General features: G+C 47.5%; 1 long non-coding RNA gene across 1 annotated transcript; it reads left to right on the top strand.

Annotated features, from left to right (window-relative positions):
* Positions 1-375: 375 nt before the first annotated feature.
* LOC125095963 (uncharacterized) lies at positions 376-9856 on the top strand. Its single transcript, XR_007126019.1, has 3 exons — positions 376-590; positions 5831-6315; positions 9668-9856. It is a non-coding gene; the product is annotated as an uncharacterized LOC125095963 (long non-coding RNA).
* Positions 9857-11880: the final 2024 nt, after the last annotated feature.

Raw genomic sequence — 11880 nt, 5'->3', positions numbered from 1 at the left:
ACACGCCGGACTCGGGCCTGGTAGGGCTGTGGCCCTCTGCTTCCCAGTCGCTTTGAGTGGGCACTGAGTGCTTTTCTGGACAAGGTGAACGCACCTTTCCGTGCTTTAAATGATGTTTTGTGAGCTTCCTGATACCTCAGTGGCTTACTAAACATTCAAACAAATTTTAGTAGTTTATTAAACAACAACAACAACAACAAAGATTTTTTCTTTTTTTCTGCAAGTCTTCTTACAACTTTTCATATGGCAATTTACACTGCGCAGCTCCCCTGAGTGACATGATAGGCCACATCCTCCAAATCTTTGGACTCAGAATCCTTTCATCACAGAGCAGCTCATGAGATTAGTGTTCCATGGAACCCATTTTGAGGAACACTGCCTCAGGGCAACTGTTGAGTTCCACAAATGGTTGATTTCCACTTTCCTTCTCTCCTCTTTCTTCCAAGGTGCCTTTCAACAACCACAGAAGGTAGCTGAGCATCCCATCCCCCGGAGACCCTGTCCAGGACAACTAGACCCCCAGGTTGGTCCTCACTGGAACACGAGGAGCTGTGGCCACAGCTGCAAATGAAGGACATCTTCTAGAAGTGGTAAGTGTAAAAGGAAAAGCCTTTCTTACCGCTTGTTCCTCCACACACCCTTGACCATGAATTCTTGACTACTACACTTGTAAGTAGAGCATCCACAAAGGTGTTAGTAGAAATATGGGTAACAAGTAGGATCCAGGGACTGGACATTCCCTTCTCATAAGACAAACCAGGCTCCAGGCAGGATGGTCTGCAACTGACACCTGTGTTCTGTGCAGTCTAAAATCTCCTAGCATTGTCCTGTTGTATCCTGGGAGATACAATTACAAGCACTGAAGTCAAAGAAGCAAAAAGCATTAAACAATTCCATAAGCACAGCAGTAGATGCACACTATTATGTGTCCTGGATCCATTTCAGTTCCCCTGACAGCCTCTCAAATGTCCTCATTTCCATGCACATGCCGTCAGTGACTCATCACTCTTTCACACTGTCTAACACGGCGCAGGACTTCCTTGTGCTGCGGTCCCTCCATTTGCAACTGGGACAAACAGCAGCTTTATTGCTGTTGTGTGTTCAAGGCACCTGACCATGAAGTGCTATGGAACCCTCGTGGGTGTGTGTGTAGGTATTTAAATAGTGCTATGCACGAGCAGCCTAGTCTAACAACAATGGTAAACTACTAGGAGCATCGACCAATTAGGGGGTCCAGCCGAAGATGAGAGATCATTGCAAATTCTTGCATTAAATTTGAGCAACACAGGCTTCCTCAGAGAGAATGTGTTGTTGTTTAATGGTAGCTTGGCATTCACAGGAAAGATGGAGACTGTAGGTTTGAATCTTGGATGGGCAACTGATGGTTGCAAATAGTCAGGTGTCACTGGGCCACTCACTCTTCTGTAAAACAGAGATAAAGACACCTTCCTGGCAGGCTGTTTGTCAAGAGTAAAGATGAACATGCAGAATCTTTGGAACATAACATTTTAATTATTTTAATTTTTTAAATTTAATTTAATTATTTTAATTATTTCAATTAATTTAAGGTAAATTTAAAGGTAAATAAGCCACATGTGACTACTGGCTACCATATTGGACAAGGCAGGTAGGGCTGTCGTGCTAAGCCTGAGCTACACAGAGAAGGCTTCTGGGTCAGTCACCTTGTCTTTCCATGGGCACTGTCCCCCAGACCCATCCCTTCCCCATGCCAAGGCCCAGGTCCAAATGAACTCATTCAGGAATAATCATCAATTGTCCCCAGAACCTCCAAAGAGGGAACTGACCCTAGCGATGGTCAGAACCTACAGGCTACTCAAGTAGTTTGATAAGAATGGGGCCCAAAAGGGCCAGCCCACCCAATTATCACTAGCATCCCTCTTGGGGCCTTACTTTTCCCCATCAATCCAGGACCTCCAGGTCACAGTTTTTAAGTCAAAGGCAAATTCCTCACTATTCAGCCATTATCACAGTTGGAAATTAATTAGCTTACCAGCGGCCTCCCTGGGTGCTAACAGGAGCAGATCCCAGGAATGAGAGACAGGCTCTGAGAGAGACAGAAAAAACAACTGGCATTGCCTAGGACAGAAGCACAGATGAGAAGATTGGCACCTCATCCAGGCTTATTTTCTTTGACCAATACCAACTGTTAGAAAAAATGTTGAAATTAACCAGATTTTCAATATTTAAACACAGTGAGGTTTCAAATAAAAACGCGTTTTCCTACTCCTCCCGGAACCTTGGGCCCCCTTGTAATGCCCCGATTCACTAGCATCCGTCACCCAGACCATGGGCAGCTGTCCTGCTGAAGTGGGCCAGAAGCTGTCCAGTCCTCTGCAGCCCCCACCGCTGGATCCCCACCTACCCTCTCGACTCTCTGGGCTGACCCAGCTGGGATGTGCAGTCATTTGTGGTTAGGATCCCAAAGCAGGGCACAGGCCAGGGCAAGGTGCCTCTGTGAGGGGCTGGGAGAACACGACAGGACATCTTGGTATCTGGAGGCCCGGGGTGCTGTAGGGGAGAGGGTGGACAAAAGGCCCTCAGAGTGAGGGCAGGAGGGAACAAGGGAAGGGGGAAGGGAGCACACTTGATTGCAATGCCACCACCTCTACTCTCTGCCTCACCCCTCACCTGCCATGATAGGTGCCAGACGCTTCTTAGTTTCTTTGGCTCCTTGGAATGGCTTGATCTTCAGCCCCCAAAGCTTTTTTCCTCTACTTTTTTATGGCACCTGGAACAATGCCAACCACACAGAAAGAACTCGAGAAACTTAAGTTGCTCCCAATAAAATGCACTCAATTCAGAATGCCTCCATCAGACCCCTGCCCCCCGCCGCCACCCCACAGTTGTTGCTCCCAACTGTCATTCTCCCCGCTGAGCACTTCTGTAGACTCGGTCCTGCTTAAGCTCACACTGAAGCTCTGTAGTCACTCCCCACCAAGCTGGAGTTCTTACCTCTGACCTCCACCTGCTGTGGCGGACCGACTCACGGACCAGCACAACACAGGGAGCTGGTCCCTCAACGTGGTCTGGAAGTGGCAGTGGAAATTCGTATCCAAGCTGTGACCCACTCCATGATTCTTTTTTTTTCTTTTGAAGGTTTTATTCATTTATTTGACAAAGAGAAAGAAATCACAAGTAGGCAGAGAGGCAGGCGGAGGTCGGGGCGGCGGTGGGGGGGGGGGGGGAGCAAGCCCCCTGCTGAGCAGAGAGCCCGATGCGGGCTCGATCCCCGGACCCTGAGATCATGACCTGAGCCGAATGCAGAGGCTTAACCCACTGAGCCACCCAGGCGCCCCCCACTCCATGATTCTAACACTTTTCCTCACCTTCCTTTTGTAGTTCACCTGTTCCCTTGAGATTTTTCTCCAGATGGGAAGAGAGGAAGGAATCTGGGAAGGTCGCTGGACCATAAGCTCTTTGGAAACAGAAACTATGCATCTCCTTTTGTGTGTCCCTTGCTTCAGCAGAGTCTTTGGCACAGGCTAGAGTTTCTCCAAGTAAAGCTCTGAGGGAGGAAAAGTGTGAGTAGAAGGAGGAAGAACCCATAGACTGAAGAGAGGTTCAAGGACACAGGTTCAAACACTGCTATACCTTTCTCTACCTACGTTAGGTAATTCGCATAATCAGAGCTTCTCCTTCCTGATCTGTGAAAAACAAACAATAGTATATACTTTGTTGTTGATTGCCGCAATCCTTAGGTACTCGGAATGTCACCTGGCAGCAAAAAGCATATACGTTTTTAAGAGCATTAGCTCAGTGATCCCGATCCTAGGATCTCATTTTAAGGAACTAATTCAGCAGAAACAACACTGTTCTATGCATCAAAAACTTCATTTGGAATCACAGTCAATAATGGAATATTTAATGTTATCTAGCTGTTCACAACAGGGGAGTAATTGCCCCTGTATGGCATTAAAGCATGAGAGATAATTTTTCACTAATAAAAATAGCTATATATGAAGATGATCTCGATACACAGAATCCGTCAGCCTCAATGCTACTATTCTTTTAAAACCAAATCTGTCCATAATGCTGTTCTACTTAAAATTATTCAATGGCCAAAAATTCAGGAGGTTGCTTGCTGAGTTCATGTTTATGCAATGCGAGAAACTGCCAAGCCATTTCCCAAAGTGGATGCGCCTTCTGAGTCTCCCATCAGCAGGGTCTGAGAGTTCCAGTTTCTCTACCTCCTCACCATATTTATCATGTTCGGTCTCTTTAATTTTAGGAACACCGATGGGTGTTCACTGGTATCTTATTGTGGTTTTAATTCACATTTCTTGATGACCAAATATGCTAAACATCTTCTCATGTTTAGCTTCATAGTTGTTTACCCAAGAGAAATAAAAACACGTGTTTACAGAAAGACGTATGTACATGAATGATCGTAACAACTGTGCAATAGTCCCAAACTGGAAACTTAGATATCCATCAATAGATAAATGAATACACAAATTGTGGTAGAGTCATATGGGGGACGACTACTCAGCAATAAAAAGGAATAACCTTCTGACCCACCCAGCAGCGTGGATGAACCACAGTGACATTACACTGAGTCAAAGAAGCCAGATGTAAAGGAAAACATACTATAAATGTGAAATTCTTACGTAGGCAGAATTAATCTATTGTGACTGCAAACAGATCCGTGGTTACCTGGTGCTGGGACTGGAGGGGGTTGTTGGCTGCAAAGAGGCACAAGGAAATTTGGGGAGTGACAGAAATGTTCTGTGTCTTAACTGGGGCAGTGGTTACACAGGTATGTCTGCCCAAACTCATCAAACCGCACACTTAAAATGGGTGCATTTTATTGTATTTAAAATACCTCAATAAAGATTTATTAAGAAAAGAAATATTCCATTGTTCCTCACTATGTCAGATTAAAATAAAAAATGCTACTATTACACACAAGGTCCTTGATGATGAGTCTTGTCTTTCCCTCTGACTTTGCTTCCAGCTAGAATCCCAGGCATCTTGCTCCAGTGCTGAACTACCGGCTGCTTCCCAGCCGCCATATTTTTTTTCATGTCTCTCTAGCTTTCTAAGTGCTGCCCTGACTTCCTCACCCCCTGCCTGCTTGTAAGTTGACCTGTTCCTACTCATCTTTCAACATCAACCCAAGCTTGCTTGAACTTCTCTCCAAGACAGTACATAGACCCTCTCTGATACCATCTCACAGCCTCCCCCACACACCTCTAGTCCACTGTTCTCCTTGTGGCACCATAGCTAATATTTTTTCTGTCTCCCTTACTGAGCTCCAAGTGTCTCAAAGCCGGGTTCTGTCTTATTACATTCTTAAGCCCTAGCACAGAGTTTGGCCCGTGTGACTGGTGAATGTTGAATGGTGAATGGGTGGATAAATGAATAAATGAGCAAATGCCCCATCTGCCATCAGAAGGACCCCATAAGGATCAAATAAAATAACAGATGAATCCCTGAACTCTATTTTGGGGACATTTGACTTGACCCCATCATCCAGTTGTGTGGCTAAGACCATACCCCCTGAGAACCTCCACCAGGGTATAACCAGTAAAGAGAACTTTGCCAGTTGCTATCTTGGGATCAGGGTGACAGATGTTGCGAGATGAGAGAAGCTCCCAAGGTCCTCCTAGCTTGACTCTAGGAACTCCTGGAGCTGACAGGTGGTGGCTGCATTCCCTCCATTGGGTAGCACCCCTCAAATACAGTTCTTCATTTCTATAACATTTTCCACTATTCTATACAATATTTGTTCACTGATATATGTAACCTAATTATATTGGGCCCTTCTAAAAACATCTGTTTCAGTTTAATGTACATGCTTTAATTCCAGAACATTCTGAACAGTGTCACCACTACCGCCAAGCAGACACAAGGCAGCATTGCCCTCCTTCAGAGAGACCCCCTTGGCTATTTCCTTGATGATGTAGCATTGGTGCAGCTTCTTCGCATGATTAGGATCCATTTTCTTCACCTTCACTGGAACTCTAACAAGAAACACCTGGAATCCCACCAAACCCTCCTCCCTCTCATCACCTTGCTGCTTCACCAACGTCCCCTCAGCACCCAGTTCCATTCTGTCAGCACTACCTCCAGCTTAATGAAGACTGACAACCAACCCAGGTGTCATTTTCTTGAATGAAGGGAACGGAGGCATTTTATACCCTGCCATCACTCCTTGACCTCCCACTCTTATTTCACGTGTGCTTTCCTTTTGTTTTGGCCAGAATTCATCAGAGAGCCGTGTGGTCTCTCCTCTTGCACAACAGTCACTCATGGTCTTTTTTACCACCTGACCCTGAAGGTTAATCTGTCAAGGTAAAGGTCAGTGAAATCTCTCCACCAAGTCAGTGCTCAAAGGCAAGTAGGTGAACCTCTGAAAGGGAGAGTCCGGGAAGGCTGGTGAGAGGGGAGAAGAGTGTCAAACGCAGAGCTGTGTCCCCCGATCCTTTTTTTCAAGTCACAAGGAAGGATTCCCTGGTTCATTTAGTTATTCATTCTTTCAACCTGGCTAGATGTCGCAGAAGTGGCCTCGTCTCTAATATGGGCCCAGAGCTCCAGCTCCATCAGGAATTCCAAAACTCCCCAATACAGCCCCAAGCTTGCCCTGGAGAGGAATGTTCTGTGGACATTCGAATCTACCGAGAGCTTAAAGATGGTGCTTTTGGGAGCGGGCCAGGCGACAGAACGAACATTATCAACAATCTCTTCTCTGAAAAGATCTGAGCCATGGGAACAAACAACCTAAGTCTCTCATACCACAAGAGAAGGAAGGGGGGGATTGGAATGTTTGCTCATATTTTCCTAAAAAATCCAGTGAACCGTGAACCTAAACTTTACACCTGAGGCAAACTGGGAATTGCTCTTTTAACAAAGCACAGCTTAGAAAACAACCTGCACATGTTTTGTGTCTTGGGCCAGCCCCAGAGAGATTTCTGGCAGCGTTTTATGGGTGACTAATACTCAAGTTAAAGTCAACACGGGTTTTCCAAACACAGCATCTCTTGGGGGCGAAGTGTGGACTTTTCACCTGTCTGCCACCGCTCTGCTTTGCCCTATGGGATCTGGGAAGAAGGTTTTTTTGGTAGAGGCATATGATGGAGCTTTGAAGCTGCTTGTGAGTTGTGATAGTCTGATCTAGGCTCTCTCCTCTTGGTCTGTTGGTTCTCTGTAGTAGAGAAGGACTGGAGAGCGCATGTGCACCATGAGACCGGAAGTGCACTCGTTTATCCCACAAACATCTGTGGATCTCCTCCCTCCCCGAGGGGCCACTGGGGAATACCAAGATGACTAAGCCACAGTTGCATGAGGGCAGATAGGAAAACAAATAATTAAAATAATGCAGCCAAGTGCTGAATAAGGTTTGTACCAAGGGCCGTGGGAACACAAAGAGGGAAAAATTAATTCTGTCAGAGGAGTCAAGGAAGGTTGTAGAGAAGGTCACCTCTGAGCTGTTCCTTAACAGAGGAGTTGGAATGTTCAGGTGAGAAAGGAGAAGGCAGGCATTCCCCCCCAGCAGAGGGGACAGCAGACATGAAGGCATGGAGGCATGAAAGCCCCGTGACATGTGTGGTGTGTCTGAGGTCTAGGGCAGGTGGGGGTAAGGGCAAGGACATGGGGTTGATACACGGGTTGGGATCCGGTGTGTAGGCCCAGGTGCCGCACTAAAGGATCCAGACTGAATTCTTTGGGAGACACAGAAGATTTTCAGCGTGAGTGTGATTTATCAGATTTGGAGCAAAGATATCTCAGGCAGCTGGTAAAGGTGCACGTGGAGCAGGGAGGTCAGAGGCTTGTGCCATAGGCCAGCTAAGAGGAAATAAAAGCTAAAATAAGTTCATTGTGGTAGAAATGGAGAGAGGAGCCAGGCATGTTGCCTTGGGAAAAATGAAGTCACGGCACTTGGTGGTAATGAGATTTGGAGGGTGAGGTGGGAAGGGCGTCAAGGGAAATTTGGAGGTTTCCAACTTGGCCAACCGAGTCCATGATTGGGGGGGGGCAGTAACTGAGCTAGGAAACTGAACACAAGACGTGGAGAGATTAGTCCCTGCTCATCCAGATGTTTAGTGTATAATCATAAGATACGGACCACGCCAGGTAAAGGTGGTTGCTTTCACAGAGACGCAATTTTTAAATCGGTTGCTATAAAATCAACACTTTCCTTTTATTGTGGGTGGTGTTAGACTCACGTTCTTCAGGGAGATGAGTGAATACAGTGTTGCTGTCAGGCCTCTCCCTGTCCTAGGCAGTGTTCCCCGGGGTGACAGGCAGTGAAGAACAGACCGGGCATTCTCTGTCTTCCTCACCACCGACATATTCGTTGAGCGCCTTGGGCATGGAGGTCACTGGGGAGAGTGCTGAGCCAAGAGGTCAGGCCCTGGCGAGACTGCGTGGGATGCCTACGAGGAAATGGGGTGCCATTAGGTGTAGTATTTGCCCCAGGGCAGATGGTAAGGGCAGGGGTGGGGGAGAGGCCCTGCGGGAGCAGCCCTGGGACCTCAGAATGACCACTTCCTTCTCCCTCTGGTCGGAGCAACTCCAGAAAATGGCAGCTGTGAGCCAGGAGGCTGATTGTCACTCAGCGTGATTAGCCACCCTGGCTGACCATGTGCCAGGCATAGCCTGGACAACAAGTACGGAGCAGTCCCTGTCACACAGGAGGCTTCAGTCTGACATGGGCAATGTAAATATCTATGCCCAATGAGCAGAACGCAGAAGGCTGAAAACAGAGATTAGGAGAGGCTAAGGAGAGGCCCATCAATCAGAATCCTCCAGAAAAGACAGGCTTTCTGAAAGCTGCGAGATGCTTCCCGAATGAGGAGCAGGAAGGGCGGGTGTTCCAGGGGTAAAGGGGCCAGGCTGGTGCAGACCCAAGAGAGGGGCTGCCCACCTTCCCGGTGGAAGGTGAGGCTGGAAGGATGTGGGGCAAGAAGGTCCCCGAGGGCCTGGAGCAGGAGGCAGAGTGGCTAATCCACAGCCGTTCAGGGTTTTTGAACAGAGGTTCTACTCTTGGGAATGATCATTTCAACAGTCGTGTGTGAGCTGGGCGGGCTGGGGAGAAATGAGAGATGAGATCAGTTAGGAGACAGCGGGAATACGAAGTAGGAATCTCACTTTTACTAAGGCTAGTGCTGAGCTGAAATATTTTTACCTAATTGTATATGATCGGGATTACTGATTCCACTCTACGGTTTGGTGAAAGCGAAGCTCAAAGATTTAAGAACCAGGCCCTTGTAGGTGGTAAAGCCGATTAGCAGCGGTGTTTTTTGGACTTCCAAGCCTGTGTTCCCTCTGTCCTGTACTGGAGGCAGGTCCTGGCACGAATGGAAAGGACGGTGATTTTCAGCCCTGGCTGAAAGTTAGAGTCACGTGGGGGAGTTTTTCGAAATCATGGTGCCCAGGCTGCACCCCGGACCAATTAATCAGATCCTCCAAGAGTGGACCCCAGACATCAGTATTTATGTGAAGCTCCCAGGTGATTCTGGCCTGCCCCTGACTTTGAGAACCACTGTTGCAACAGAGGTTGCAAAGGGAGTAATTGATCATGGTTGCTAGCAAGAGGAGAAAAGGAGGCAACGGTCAGATTTTTTACTTGGATAAAGTCTGAATGAGAGGCTAGTGGGGAAACAAGGAATTTATCCTTATAGTTCTTTACTTTTTACCCTTATAGCGTGATGTCCAGTGGAAATGCCCAACCGATGCTTGCCTTCTGGGGTTTCCGAGGCGGGGCCAAATCAAGCTCAACACGTCAGCATGACAGTGTGTACGGCCGGCTCATCCCTGCCTGGCAGAACCAACTGTAACCTTTTCCGACATTTTGCAAGCCAGTTATGAATGCGGCCACCATTAAAAATCAAACCATAAACCTTACAATTAAATAATCTTAAAAACAAACGTAGAAGCTTCTCAAAACTCATCCCTTCCTAATGGCTTTACCACACTTTACTTTTTTTTTTTTTAATCTGTCTTCTTGGGGTTATTTACATTTATTTCATCAGTGTGAAGAGAAAATCCTATAACAGTGTCTTAACGTGCATCTCTCCCCAGCTCCACATCGGTCATGGGGACAGCTTGAAATTGGCCATGAAGAGGAGTACTTACATGGTGAAAATTGGCAAAAACTGTAAATGAGGACTGCCCCCCCCCCGAAGAGCCAGTTGTTAAACATCTCCCAGCACATCAGGACCTGAAACCACGTGATGGTCTCTGCAGAAAGGCCTATGTGTGAGCGCGCCCCAGGAGCCCCACGACGGCGAAACAAAGAGAATAAGGTAGAAACTAAGACCCCACAGATGAGGGGGAGAAATCAATGCCAGAAACACTTTCTAATGCTGACTGATATTTCCCCACACACAAGCTCTTTGCACTACTCAGGTCCTTTGGGATTGCTGCTATTCCAAATAAACCTGTTTCATTTAGCTCTGTGAATAAGAAACTTCTAATCAGAGAAGATATATTTTATATGCACACATAAAAATACTCTGTTTATATAGCACTTTCCTTTTAAGGAGCTCACAGCAATTACACATGTTCTCATTATTCCTAGGAACACCCTGGGGAAGTGGCTAGGTAGTGGAGGAAATCGGAAGGAATGGAAAAACTGTTAAATTAGAAATCAGGGCATTACCTAGCCCGAGTTCTATAAGCAATCTTTCTTCTCCCGCTGCAGGAAACCCTGACTTCAGATCTTGAAAGCATCCTGCTTAAGAAGATTCTAGAATAGGACTCATATTACCGGCATTTTCCCAAGGGCATGGCTATGGAAACCTCCCCCCCTCTCCCTTCTCTCCTCCTCATTCTCTGCTATTTTGGCCATACCTCCTAACTTGGGCCAGACTGGAGTTTACAGTCCAAGCCTGCCGGCCCGGAATCCCAGGGAGTTCCCCAGGGCCAGCCGCAGGAAAAGCGATGAGCCCTGGATGGGAGCAGCAGCCACTGTATCAGGAGACCTTCCCGCATGACTCACTGTCTCTGTGATGCCTGTTCCTGGGCTCGGTGCCAGTTACACCACTGTCCCCCTCTGCACCAGCTGCTTTGTCCCACGGGGAATCCAAATGGCTCCCCTGTCTTTCCTCAGCACATCCCTGTGAGACTCTGGATGATTCCAAATCAGTCCTTTGGAACACAAGTCCATGTAACTCTAGAGCCAGCATCTTCTCCATCCACTCGGGATTGATCTGCCACAGAGCAGAGGTTACTGCCGATGAAAGCTGGAGGAAAGAATGAACCGACGTTCATGGGTGCCCAACACAGAGACAAACCGAGAAAGGTGAAGAGAGAAATGGAAATAGAGACAGAGAACGTAGAGCGGCAGAGACTTAGAGAGGAATTCCTAAACAGAGATATGATTATTCGTAGTTCTGTTTCGACTAAGAATTTCACTATTTGTTTGTAACTGGTAGATCTTCCTGATGGGTAACCTTGGGCTCCCCCCCAGGCCAGACCCACATGTGGCAGTGTCCCCTTCACAACTCCTCTGCAGACCATCCTGAAGGAGGAGCTATGGGCCAAGAGCACTGCGATTGGGAGCATTCGTCTTTGGCCAAATATCACTGGCTATTCAGATTGTGGAGACCCAGTCAAGTTGGAAGGAGACACCCCAGATTCCCAACAAAGACTTCGGAATGGCCACAAAAATGGCAGGAAGTCTCCCACTGGTGCGCTCCCAGACTCTCCCTTGTTTCAAGTTGTGAGGTTCTGAGGAGTTTCCTGAGATCCGAGGACCCTCAGCCCCAGCTGGAGTGGCCTTGGAAGCAGCCAGCGGACCACACCAGCCACACCACACAAACAAGTCAGCGAAGTGGAAGCAGCACTAAGTCAGGAGACAGGGGACAGGCTTTCATCCGCCCAGCTCCTCAGGACTTCTGGGGAGCCCAGGCTGCT

Source organism: Lutra lutra, chromosome 3 (assembly GCF_902655055.1).
Source record: "Lutra lutra chromosome 3, mLutLut1.2, whole genome shotgun sequence".
NCBI classification, from domain to species: Eukaryota; Metazoa; Chordata; class Mammalia; order Carnivora; family Mustelidae; genus Lutra; species Lutra lutra.
The sequence above is the reverse complement of the archived record's forward strand: the minus strand, read 5'-3'. Positions and strand labels throughout refer to the sequence as shown.